The sequence below is a fragment of the Lithobates pipiens genome, unplaced genomic scaffold, assembly GCF_037356315.1.
Source record: "Lithobates pipiens isolate NorthernLeopardFrog02 unplaced genomic scaffold, aLitPip1_a1.2 Scaffold_16, whole genome shotgun sequence".
NCBI lineage: Eukaryota > Metazoa > Chordata > Amphibia > Anura > Ranidae > Lithobates > Lithobates pipiens.
In genome coordinates, this window is record NW_027507748.1 from 54,249,572 (window position 1) to 54,262,139 (window position 12,568).

Sequence of the window (12,568 nt, forward strand, 5' to 3'; positions counted from 1 at the left end):
CTCCTCCCAGGGATTCCCCCCAGTGCACGCTAAGCTTCTATAGTCAGTCCATCCGTCTCTTCCGGGTTCAGCTGCTGCAGAGAACGTGGGCTGGGCCGCCTTATCCAATCACGAGTGAGATTTTCTTGTCCTGTCACACGCTGACCAATCCGGGGGGAAGTCAGAAGCGCCCAGTCAGAAGCAGCGTGGCTTTTGCGGACGTCTATTGGCTGATCGGGCTCAGCAAGGTTAGTGTGTGTCAGGCTGCAGTGTTTGGTATCGCTGCGCAGGCTCCCTTGGAGTGGATGTGAGTTGTGTGTGGTGGTGTCATGGGTGACAGTTTGGGGTGGGGGTGGAATGTGGAGGGGGGTGCATGCTGTACCCTGATCCCTGACACACACACACACACAGTGCAGCATGGGGCACCTGCATGGGATGGAGATAGTTACTGTGTTTTAACTAATGAGAACCTGTCACCTTTCAGCCCAGGCTCCTCCAATCAGGTGCTGTCTGTCTCTTATATCTAAGAATGATGACAGATCCTCTGCAAAGAGCACCTGTCACCTTCCACATGTTGGGGGGTCATGAGGGGATTGGTGATCAGGGGGTGTCAGTGTGGGGTGAGGCATTTGGTAACTTGTGCCTCATTTGGTGTCACAGGTGATAATTCTAGGTGTGTAGACTGTGTTATGTTGTGGGGAAGTCACTGTGTCCCTATAGATGGATCCTCTTTGCCATATTATATCATTGTCACTGTTTCCTATGAATGGATACATTGTATCAAGTTGCAGTGATGTCACTGTGTTCATAATGATGGATAGGCTGTGTGATGTCATGATGATGTCACCATGCCCTTATAGATGGATAGGCTGTGTGATATCTTTATGTATTTATAGGCAGAGATATGTCACTATGTTCTTATAGATGGATAGGCTGTGTTATGTTGTAGTGATGTCATCATGGCCATATAGCCTGTGGGCTGTGTGATGTCACCATGTCCTTATAGGCTGTGATATGTTGTGATGATGTCACAGTGACCTTATAGATAGGCTGTGTCATGTTACCATGTCCTTATAGGCTGTGATATGTTGTGATGTCACAATGACCTTATAGATAGGCTGTGTGATGTCACCATGTCCTTATAGGCTGTGATATGTTGTGGTGATGTCACATTTATAGATAGGCTGTGTTTTATATCACGGTGAGGTCACCATGTCCCTATAGATGGATAGGCTAAGATCTGTTGCAGTGAAGGAAAATATTAACTAGTTTAAGGACTAATGCTGGCCATACACTATAAGAAAAATGGTCCGAAATTCAGTCATTTAGACAGTTCATTCATTTTTCGGCCAGTTAATGGGCACAAAAACGATAAATCGTTTTTTTTTTTTTGAGCCGAAAAAAAACCGATGGACAAGTTTGGAAATTTTCTGCCGAACAAATGATAAATTGAAAGGTTAATGTGTTTCCCATCCAAACTGTCTGCACTAGGTATATGTAAAAAAACAAACAAAAAAATTGATTAATTTGTGTCCACTGAACAATTTATCGGTCATTACATGATGGCACCATCGTTTGCTCTCACGGCCGAATGTTCGTTTTTTGAAAATGTGTTTTGCCGATTTTTCGTATAGTGTATGGCCAGCATCAGGCAGGCCATACATGGTTCGAGTTCCAAACAAATTTTCTTTTCAAAAATCAATGGTGGCACCATCGGATCACAAAATGCACCAAATCTCTTATTCTGAAAAGAAGATTTGTTTGGAATTTGACCATGTGTGGTCTGCCAAAGTCTATTTTTTAGACTTGGTGTTTACAAATTAAAATCTTTTTTTTTTTTGCTAGAAATTATTTAGAACCCCCAAACATATATATTTTTTGGGGGGGTTCTAAGTAATTTTCTAGCAGCAAAAATTATATAATTATATATTTTTTTCAGACACCCTAGAAAATAAAATGGTGGTCGTTGCAATACTTTCTGTCACACTTTCAATACTTTCTGTTTTGGAAAAAAAAAATACACTTTGTTGAATAAAAAAAAAAGACATCAGTAATGTTAGCCCAATTTTTCTTTACTTTTACTTTGGCCCTTAAAAATCTCCATAGGTGACTTTTAAAAATGTTTACAGGTTACATTTTGCGTTACAGAGGAGGTCTAGGGCTAGAATTATTGCTCTCGCTCTAATGATCGTGGCGATACCTCACATGTGTGGTTTGAACACCGTTTGCACACGCGGGCGCGACTTATGTATGCGTTCGCTTCTGCACGCGAGCTCGGTGTGACGGGCGCTTTTTTTAAAAAAATAATAATTTTTTATTCCTTTTTTAAAAGAAAAATTTTGGGTCACTTTTATTCCTATTAGAAGGAATGTAAACATCCCTTGTAATAGAAAAAAAGCATGACAGGTCCTCTTAAATATGAGATCTGGGGTCAAAAAGACCTCACATCTCCTATTTACACTTACCGGGAAAACAAAATGTCCCCTTTAAGACCATTGGGTCGAACTGACGTTTGGCGTCGCTTCCGTCATCCAGTGGTATGGAGCCGAGCAGGGGCCATCTTTACCTCACTCGGCATCCAGCCTCACACAGGGGAAAGGACACGATCGTCTCCGGCGCTACTGACGGTAAGCTGCAGAGATGACCGGAGCATGTCGGGAGGGAGGGGAGTGCCCCTCTCCCTCCCCTGACATAAGTGATCTCTTGGTGAATGCGCCACAGAGACCACTTTTATCTGAAAGAGGACCGTCCGCCGTTGAAGAAGATACCGGGGTTATGGCAGCTATCTGCAGCCATAATAACGGTATTCCACTTTAAACACAAGTGGCTAAACCTAAAGTCTTTATCCCCAAAAATGCTTCTTATTTTTTCAGCATATATGACTAAATGTTACAGTGATATAATTGAAGCTTTCCGATCATTGTCTATCTGTATGGTGATGTTGTGTACAGTTGCAGTATAAAACCTTCCCTCTGTATAGGAACTTCCTGTAATAAAGACCGCTCACTGCTGCTCTCTCTCCTTGTGCAGGGGGACTGGTCTTGTCTCCGCCCCCCTCCTTTAGTTGCCTGTAATGGGTGGAGCCTGCTGGGTTCCCTCCCACAGCTCTGCTCTCAGCACAGCACAGTGATGACGTCACTGCTAATTTTACAAGGTAGTAACTGAATTTGTAAAAGATTTTGTTGCACACAAAGTGGATCTATATGCTCTGTGGTTAGTATGTTATATAATAATAAAAAAGTGCATTTTCACTTAAAAAAAAAAAAAAAAAAAAAAAGCACAAAAAACCCCTGTAGTTGTCAGGCCTCGACTGCAAGGGTTAAATGCTTGTTATGTCTAGGGGTGCCAGAATAAGGAGAAATACCTTATTCCAGACTCCAGCAGGGTCCCTCCAATGGTATAACTGGTCCCCCTCCAGCCTCCTCTTTAAATGGTCACATTCTTGTCCCCACCATGTACATTGTAGGGTTAAAATCTCCACGATGATGCTGAGCGGGGCTTTTTCTTTATTAGGGAATAGGTGCAGGAACTCCACCTTTCCAAGTCACTCCTTTTCTCCACCCCCATACCCACCCACGAGCACCATTCCTTGGTTCCACCCCCTACCCACCTCCCAGGACCGTAGACAATACAGGACCAAGTATAATTTTGTGGTTCTAAGCAATTTGTATGGAATTTGGTAATGATAACAAGAAAAACAGTAGAAGAGATCCCCTGGAGCATCATCAAGTAGCTGTGGCTAGCTATTCCTGGAAGTGGGTACAGATACCTGGATTATACAGGTATCTGCACTCCCCTCCCCCCTGAAAGGTGCCAAATGTGGCATGGGGGGGGGGGGATCCGATGAGCGGAAGTTCCACTTTAGGGTGGAACTCCGCTTTGACTCTTCTTCTTTTGTGTCTGCCCCCACAGCAAGCGGCTTGCTATAGGGGCAGACTAGTGGGCTCACTCCTGAGCCGGGCTATGTTTGTCCATAGACGCACACAGTGTGACTTGACCAGGGGAGAAGACCGGATGATGGGCACAGCATTGAAATAATACAGGACTCTGGGAGGTGTTTTGGGTCGATGATCAGCAAGTGGAGAACCACTTTTTACCTTAATGCAGGGAATGCATTAAAGTGTTTGTTAACCCAAAAATAAAAAATGGAGATCCTGGTCACTTAAAGCAGATTAAACAGCACAGTGCTATGTTAGGCCTCATGCACACGAGACGCAGGTGAAAACTCTGCTCAAAAAAAGCTGAAACGCGCGTTTGCATTCCGCGTTTAGCTGTGTTTTGCCTCTTTCTGTGGTATATATTTAGAAATGGATCCCATATTGAATATATATCAGGAAATGCTCCTGATGTTGCTCTTGATGAGACAGCAACGTTGTCGCAAATTTCGTGAGAGGTCCAGAGTCAGAGCTCGTCAATATTGGACCCATCCGTTGATGGGACAGTGAATGTCTGTTGGATATTTCACAAACATGTATGTGCAGCTGCGTACCTACCCCGACAAGTCGGGTTACAAAATGTCACAAAATTTGGGGTTCTTGGCAATAAGTGACCCCAAGATATGGGCCCCCAAAGTCGGGTCACAAAATGTCATTCTCTGATGCAGAAAAGTGCATGATATTTTGCGACCCGAATTTAGGGCCCCCTATCTCGGGGTCACTTGGTGATAGGAACCTCCAATTTAGATATGTTGTAGTGCTAGTTCCACAGTGTCTGCATACCGAATTTGGGGTTCCTGGCAATACGTGGTCGAAAGATATGGGCCCACAAAGTCAGGTCGCAAAATGTCATTCTCAGATCATATTTCTGAGTTTTCAGGTCCAAAAAATTGGGTTCCTTAAAAAAAGGTTATAAAGCAAACGCGGCTAAACGCGGGTGCCGTGTTTAGCCGCGTTTTGCGTCTGAAACGTGGAAATTTTTGCGTCTGAACCCATTTTTTTACTTCTGGAAAAACGAGGTTAAAGGCAACTGCATAAAAACGGCAAAAAACGAGACTGTGTGCATGGACACATAGGATAACATTGAATGAGTTCAGGGGCAGTTGAAAAAAGTGTCCAACTGCATCTGAACACGCGTTTAACAGCGTCTTGTGTGCATGAGGCCTAATCTGCCCCTCTCAGTGTTTTTCAACTCCAGTTCTCAAGGCGCCCCAACAGGTCATGTTTTCAGACTCTCTATTATTTTCGCGCAGGTGATTTCATCAGTTTCACTGCCTTAGTAATTACCACAGACATTTCATCTGAGGGAAATCTTGAAAACATGACCTGTTGGGGACGCCTTGAGGACTGGATTTGAGAAACACTGCTTTAAGCCTGTAAAAAAAAAAAAAAAAAACTGTCACTTCCTGTATCACCCTCTCTGCGCTGATCACGATAATCAGGGCTGCTGATCCCTGGCCACTGTGGTCAGTTTACATCCCTCCCTTCAGGGCTTGACAAATCTCAGGCGCCAGGTCATCATGGCGACTAGAAATCGCATCCTGGCACCTAGGCGTTTGTCAGCCCACCTAAGAGAAGGGGTTTTGTCATTGAAAATAAAGCTTTGTTAGTTAAAAAAACAAACAAAAAAAAACCTTTTTTTTATCTGGCCCCTAGATTCAAAGCAACTTTGTCAAGCCGTGCACTAAGGAAGAACACTTTTTGGCTTTAGAACCACTTTAAGTGTTTCCCTGAAAATAAGCTCGGGTCTTATATTACTTTTGGCAACAAAAGACACAGCAGAGCTTGTCATGTGCTGTCATCTCTCCCCCTCTCCCTCCCTGCCTGTCAGGAATCCCCAGTGTGAACCGAGTTAAAATGGCTGTAAAATCCTATAATCCACTCTATTACAGTATTATAAAATGTACAATGTGTGTGTTTCTGTAATATAATTGTGCCAAATTCCATCATTAGAGCGCCACTCGGTGCCTCTGTGACCCGCCGGAGCTCTCTTCCCTGCTCTGAGCACTGCAGAGGGAGGAGCCGAGATGGGAGATGGGAGGAGGAGAGCAGCGGGGAGGTCAGCTGAACACTCATCAGCAATGTAATGAAGGTGTTTGGCACAATTATATTACAGAAACGCACACATTGTACAATTTATAATACTGTAATAGAGTGGATTATAGGATTTTACAACCACTTTAAACTAGGGCTTATTTTCGTGGGTAGGGCTTATATTGCAGCCCTCCTGGAAAATCACTGTAGGTCTTTTCAGGTGGAAAACGTGGTATATACATAAAAAAAGAAGAAATCTACCTCTCCCACCTTCCTTTACTTTTTTTTTTTTTTATGTTCTGATAGCAGATTCTTTTCCCCCTTCCTGTGCCCTTTTTATTTATTTTAATTTTAATTTTTTAATTTTTTTTTAATTCCTTTATTTTCCAAAAAGTTGTAGTTTTATATTTAGATATGCAAAAGGGGAAAACCCGGCATTATCAAATTCCTGCACCGTTTTAAAGATGCAGGGAAATCGCATGGTGTTTTTGCACCATGCGATTTCCTGCAGATGCATTGCATGTTTAGATACGTGGGGGTGCCATTAAGAATAGATGTCAGCCCCATGCATCTGTATAAGAGCAGCGCACGTGTGTGAACCTAGCCTTGGATCCGATTCTTTATCCTGCTCCTTCCTCTTGGCCCTTTCCAACTAAAAATGAGATTCAGCAGTTTGCGGAATTGATTAATGACTGATTTACTCCATAGTGATCTTTATATCCCTCTTATTTCATCCTCTGCTTTATATAAGAGATGACATTTAATAGCAGCTACTGATTCCAGCTGTCATTCTGGAGATGCGGAAATACTCTCTTGTGTGTCGTTTTGCTTTTGCATTATGTTTTTGGAAATGTTCTTCTATTGGATCCTGTGTCCAGTTTCTGCATTCGTGTCACTGAGCTTGTAAATAAAGAATTTCCCCGAAAAATATAAAAAGTTATTGAAAGTACAAAACAACCAGGTTTTGCTTTAGAGGTTGCGATCAATTAGTATAGGTGTTACTTTCGACAAGGGAGTACCTAGTACCAGGGTAACCCCAGGTGAGTGGGTCAGGGGGCCCAATCTGTCGTATAATTCTCAGGCTGTTTTGGATCATGTAAGGAAAAGAAGATCCCACCTAGGCCCTATTCACGCCTTGGCATTTTGTAGCTTGAAGCTCCAAAACGCTGGAGAAGAAAAAAAAAATAAAAATCAATGAGTCTCCTGAATCTCGAAAAAGTTCTGGAACTTTTTTTGTAGCTCAGATTGGGCGGGGAGCTGAAGTTACACTCCGCAGAGCTCAGGAAAGAAACCTCTGGGAGCTGATTGGAGGGAAGGAGGACAGACCCCTTCACACAGCACACAGGAACAGAGCTGAGGCTGTCAATCTGCTGGAGGTCCCTACCTTGTCACCATTTTTCTCTTGGTGTCAGGAAAACTTGTCAGAAGTGATTCATGCTGATAGCAGAGGAATGAAGCAGCAGACAGAAAGGACACTTAGTGTTTTGGATTGAGACAAGTACACACTATAGAGCAGGGGTAGGCAACCTTTCAGAGCTTGAGATCTCCCTGGACAACATGGAGGAAAGCAAAGATCCCGGGGGAGAAATAATAAATAAAATAAAAAAGATAAACTATTAAGCTCCCAATGAAAATACAGCATCACTGTAGTGTCCCCTGTCCCCTTCACATCACCCTCCCAACCTGTAGTGTTCTCTGCCCCCCTACCCCCACAATAGTATTCTGTAACCCCCCCAAAGCAGTGTCCTGTATCCCCCAATGCTGTGTCCTCTGCCCCTTCACATCACCCCTCCCCCCACTGTAGTGTCCTATACCCCCCAATGCTGTGTCCTCTGCCCCTTCACAACACCCCCCCCTCCCCCACACTGTATTATCCCCTGCCCCCTTCCTCCCCCAGTAGTGTCCTCTACCCTCCTAAAACAGTGTCGTTTGACCCCCTTTACATCAAGTCGCCCCCCCCCGTAGTGTCCTCTGTCCCCCCTCCAGCAGTGTACAGACCGCCACCCACCTACACATAGTGCTGTGTAGGTAGTACTTACCTGCCAGCATGTGTCGCTAGAGCGGAGATCAGAAGACAGCATAGTACTGGGTGGAGTGCGGGAGTGGGAGCCACTGGAGTTCATAATAGCAAGCTGATGATTGGTTCCTAACCAGCTCTCGTTCTCCGCTATGCAGTTAACAGGAGAGCGGCGGATTTTGGGGGCTGCAGAAGTGTGGTCGCGGTCCACCTTTTGCCCCCCCCCCCCCGCAGTTGACTGGTCAATCGCAATCGACTGCTTGTCTAACCCTCCAACCAACCCCCTCCCCCCCTACGTTTAAGAGGGATATGCTGTGTTCATATTTCATGCCTGAGGTTCACTATAGGAATGGGCCCGGGCGTGTTCGAGATGCCACCTGCCCGATCTGACCAGGAAGCCGACTTTGCACACCGCGAATCACAGGCAGTGAGACATTTACCGGTCCGCAGCTGCACACATCGGGAAATGTTTCACTGCTTGTGATTAGCTGTGCGCAATGTCAGCTTCCTGGCGGGATCAGGCAGGTGGGATTCCGAACATGCCCGAGCCCATCTCTAGTTTAAAACCACTTTAAGTCACATGAGACGCACAGGAGGGAGCCTGGAACAGCTTTTTCTCCAAAGAAGATATATTTCCAGTATTTCCACCTTTTCTAGAGAATAATTCAAGGCATTTCAAGGCAAGGGGTATTTTATACATAGTTACATGCTTCCAAGCTGTGACTGTGTATATACCATACCTGTCTGAAACACCTGGGAGCTGGAAATGACTGAAGAAGACCCCGAAAAAAGTGAACTCTACTTGCTTCTCTGTCCTGTGCCGATCAGTTGCACATCTACTTGCTGAACATAGGAGGGTGGCAGCCTGGAACGGGTGCCATTCAGAGAATGCTTTCACTGATTGATGGAGGAGGAGGGGCAGGGTGGTGACATCTGTGTACCACCACAAGGTTTCCCAGTTTTACCCAGCAACATAGTCATTACAAAACCAAATAATGGTGTTACGGTCTATATTGACAGATGTGTGATGGCAGAAGTACTACTACTACTACGACTAAGAACTACTGCAGAGAAGTCTTGCCACTGTCCGTATAGCTGGACATACACAGGGCAAACCGATTGTAAAATCTACTTCAGATACACCAAGATCTCCTGGTTTTCGTACTTATCTCAGCACACCTTCATCATCATTTAAACTCTTCCTCTCCCTCTCCTGTTCCTCGTTCCATAGAGGTCTCTCAAGGCTCAGTCCTTGGACCCCGTTCTCTATCTACACCTCCTCCCTGGGTCAGTTGCTATCCTCCCATGACTTTCAATTCCATATCTATGCTGACAACACCCAATTCTGTCTCTCTACTCCTCTGCTTCCTCTTTTAGATCCCTCACATGACATTACTAATTTATAAATTACATTTTAGATATCACATCACTTCCTCAAAGTCAATATTTTAGAAACTGAGCTCATAATATTTCCTTCCCCTGTATCCCCCTCCCTGACTTTTCCATAGCGATTTAATAATGCAACTATCAATTCCTATGCTAATTCCAGGATGCCAGGTGAAATCCTGGACATTAATCTCCATAAGATTTCCAAAATGCATCCCTTCTTAACCACTGGCTGACTTTGCTATAGCCTAAAGAGGGCTACAGCACAGTCTTCCAGTTCTGGGAGGTTGTCTATTGACGTCTTCCCAGAACCCTATTCCCCCCCCCCCCCCCCCCCAGTCACGCCCTGTGATCCTTGTCGTTGGTGCCCATCAGTGCGGTATATCAGTGCCCATTAGTGCAGCCTCATCAGTGTCTCCTCATCTGTTCCCATCATTTCAGCCTCACCAGCGCACATCAGTAAAAAAGAAAAATTACTTATTTGAAAAATTCTATAACAGAAACAAAGCAACTTTTTGGTCTTTTTTTTTTATTTGATTAGCAAAAAAAAATAAAAGTATTCTGCAACATAATGCTGCCACCACCATGTTTCACGGTAGGGATGGTGTGTTCAGGGTAATGTGCAGTGTTGGTCTTCTACCACACATAGCGTTTTGGTTTTAGGCCAAAAAAGTAAAATTTTACTCATCTGACCAGAACACCTTCTTCCACATGTTTGCTGTGTCCCCCACATGGTTTCTCGCAAAATGAAAATGGGACTTTCTTTCAACAATGGCTTTCTTCTTATCACTCTTCCATAAAGACCAGATTTGTGGAGTGCACGACTAATAGTTGTCCTGTGGACAGATTCTCCCACCTGAGCTGTGGCTCTCTGCAGCTTCACCAGAGTTACCATGGACCTCTTGGATGCTTCTCTGATTAATGCTCCTGCTGCCCATTTATATATATGTAGCGCTGGAATTTTTGCCATGTAATGCTATTAATAGGACTATGTTGATAGATTGGTATTCGGCTCCCTCCACTGGTATACAATGACAAAGAACAACTTTCACATAACAGCAAAGCAGGAAGTGACCTAATTGTTTACTTTGTGAAAGGACTCACCTACCCACAATGCCCACTCACCTACCCATGAACACTGAGTGGCTGAACTGCATGCTGGGTAGGTAATAAAAGGCCCCGGCGGCCATTTTCTTTCTCTTCCTGCTAGGATGCATGGCCAGGGATCTGTGTGTGGGCGTCTGGAAGAGCCATGGCCTACATCGTGCGGAGCGGAACAGCAACCACTGAGAAGCCTTACCACAGCGTGCTGGAGCAACAGTGCGATCCGACCGGAGGATTCAGAGTACCTGACAGAGCCAGCCTGAGGTCCCGGTCATCTTGCGAAATGATGCAGTGTGACGGAGCTGACTGGCAGCAGGACTGAGAACCAAAGGAGTGGAGGCATCCATCTACCCAGGCCTGGTGTGGTGAGAGGGCTGTTGCCCAGAAGTTATATACTGCATTTCACACACTTAGGCTAATCGCCTAGTATTGCTGGGACCTGTAGTCCCACGGAAAAATTTCTTTCAATTAAACTGTACGCAGATAGGCCTCAAAGCCTGACTTCACTAACAATAGACTGATGGTGGGAGTACATACCCCGGAAAGGAGTTCCTAAGTGCATTTCACAATTGCACTTATTGTTGTTCATCATTCTACGTCGCATTACTATCTGCAAAACCTATGAAATACAAATACTGCGGTCTAATGGCTAGCTGAAGACAGAAGACAAGAGACTGTACCATTTACTGTAAGGCCTTGCAGTGTTGCCACTACATACCAAGAACTGCATTTCTCCACAGGGGGAACTTTTGAGTAATTTCACTGTGTTATATTACCCTGTTAGCACTGTGTAGGACATTACAGATCTTATAGTGCCTATGCAGCCGTGGCTGGAACTGGGAAGGTGCCCAGCACTGAGATCTTATTTCCTGAGCATTAGTCCCACTTGGAGACACGCCTGTAGGGGTAGTCCAGGTAATCTTTGTGTGACAGCCATTCATAGCTATTTGCCTCATTATTGTGTCAGACTTGTATGTCATTACGGTTCTTGTGTTTAATGTTCGAACCTGTTCCAGTAAACTTATATTCTGGGTTAATACAATCTGTTGTGAGGCTTGTTCATTCTCCATACAGGGGTAGCAGTGTATACCCAGGTAACAACACAGGTAAAGTGCATGTAATCTGTGATTATTCAATTGTCCTTTTATTATTGGGTTTTGCACCGACACTGTTACACAGCTGTGTCAAGCGGGTTGAGCCAAAACATTGGGGGTGGGAAGAGCAGAGTACAGGCCCAATCAATTATCAGCAGCTCCTTTGGGGGGTAAGTGCTACATATATACATATATAATTATTCTCCGTCCATTCTTCCTCCCCCCCCCCCCAAGTATTTTTACCGACAACACTAAACCAAAAGGAAACCTAATACACATCCCTTCAAAGTTTTAGGGTGGGCGGCACCATCGTTATACCACTAATGTTATCAGGAATAGATGGATGCCATCCCACCATCATCCAGATGAATCTACGCCACCGCCCATAGCGAAACGCGTTGACGTCACAAGTGATGCTACCTTCGGCAAGCCCTGCTAAAGTTGGGACCCGGTTTGGGAGCCAGCAATTCAGCGGTTGGCAGTCGCCCCACCGCAACACAGGCATTGCGGTTCTGTTACTATCCTATGAACAGGACACGAAGAGGATGTCTGCTGACAGTGCACACGTGTGAACCTGAATTTGAACCGAGTCAACAGCGGTAGTCAGGAATTGACGGTCAAGTACTTTCACCCACACATGTACTGTGATAAATGCGTAAGAATCCACTGACTGCCCACTAAACTTGCACTGACAAGATAATCCATGTGAGCCCTGCACGGCCGCTCCATGCATTCCAATATACCTGGAAATTATTCATAGTCTTTACAGAAGATCTATCTCAACTGTAGACCCGCTATTTGATATGCTAGCCGTAGGAACTGCAGTGGTTACCATTAGCAACTACCATTAGCGCATACACTTGGCTGTCCTTCTGGTTCACTGTTGTGGGCATACTGTATTTGTTGATGATGGGCAGCACAGTGTTGTAGTGGTTAGGCACTTTCACCTAGCAGCAACAAGGGTCGCTGGTTCAAATCCCGACCACGACACCATCTGTCTGGAGTTTGCATGTTCTCCC

General features: G+C 44.9%; 1 protein-coding gene across 2 annotated transcripts in view; it reads left to right on the plus strand.

Moving 5' to 3' along the window:
* The first annotated feature begins 234 nt into the window (after positions 1–234).
* HLCS (holocarboxylase synthetase) overlaps positions 235–12,568 on the plus strand; it is a 289,685-nt gene continuing 277,351 nt past the window's right edge. Inside the window, exon 1 of one of the 2 annotated variants that reach the window (XM_077479916.1) lies at positions 235–286. The gene's annotated coding sequence lies outside the window, so the exon portion shown is untranslated. The remainder of the gene's footprint in view (positions 287–12,568) is intronic. The other variant, XM_077479917.1, reaches the window with a different exon arrangement.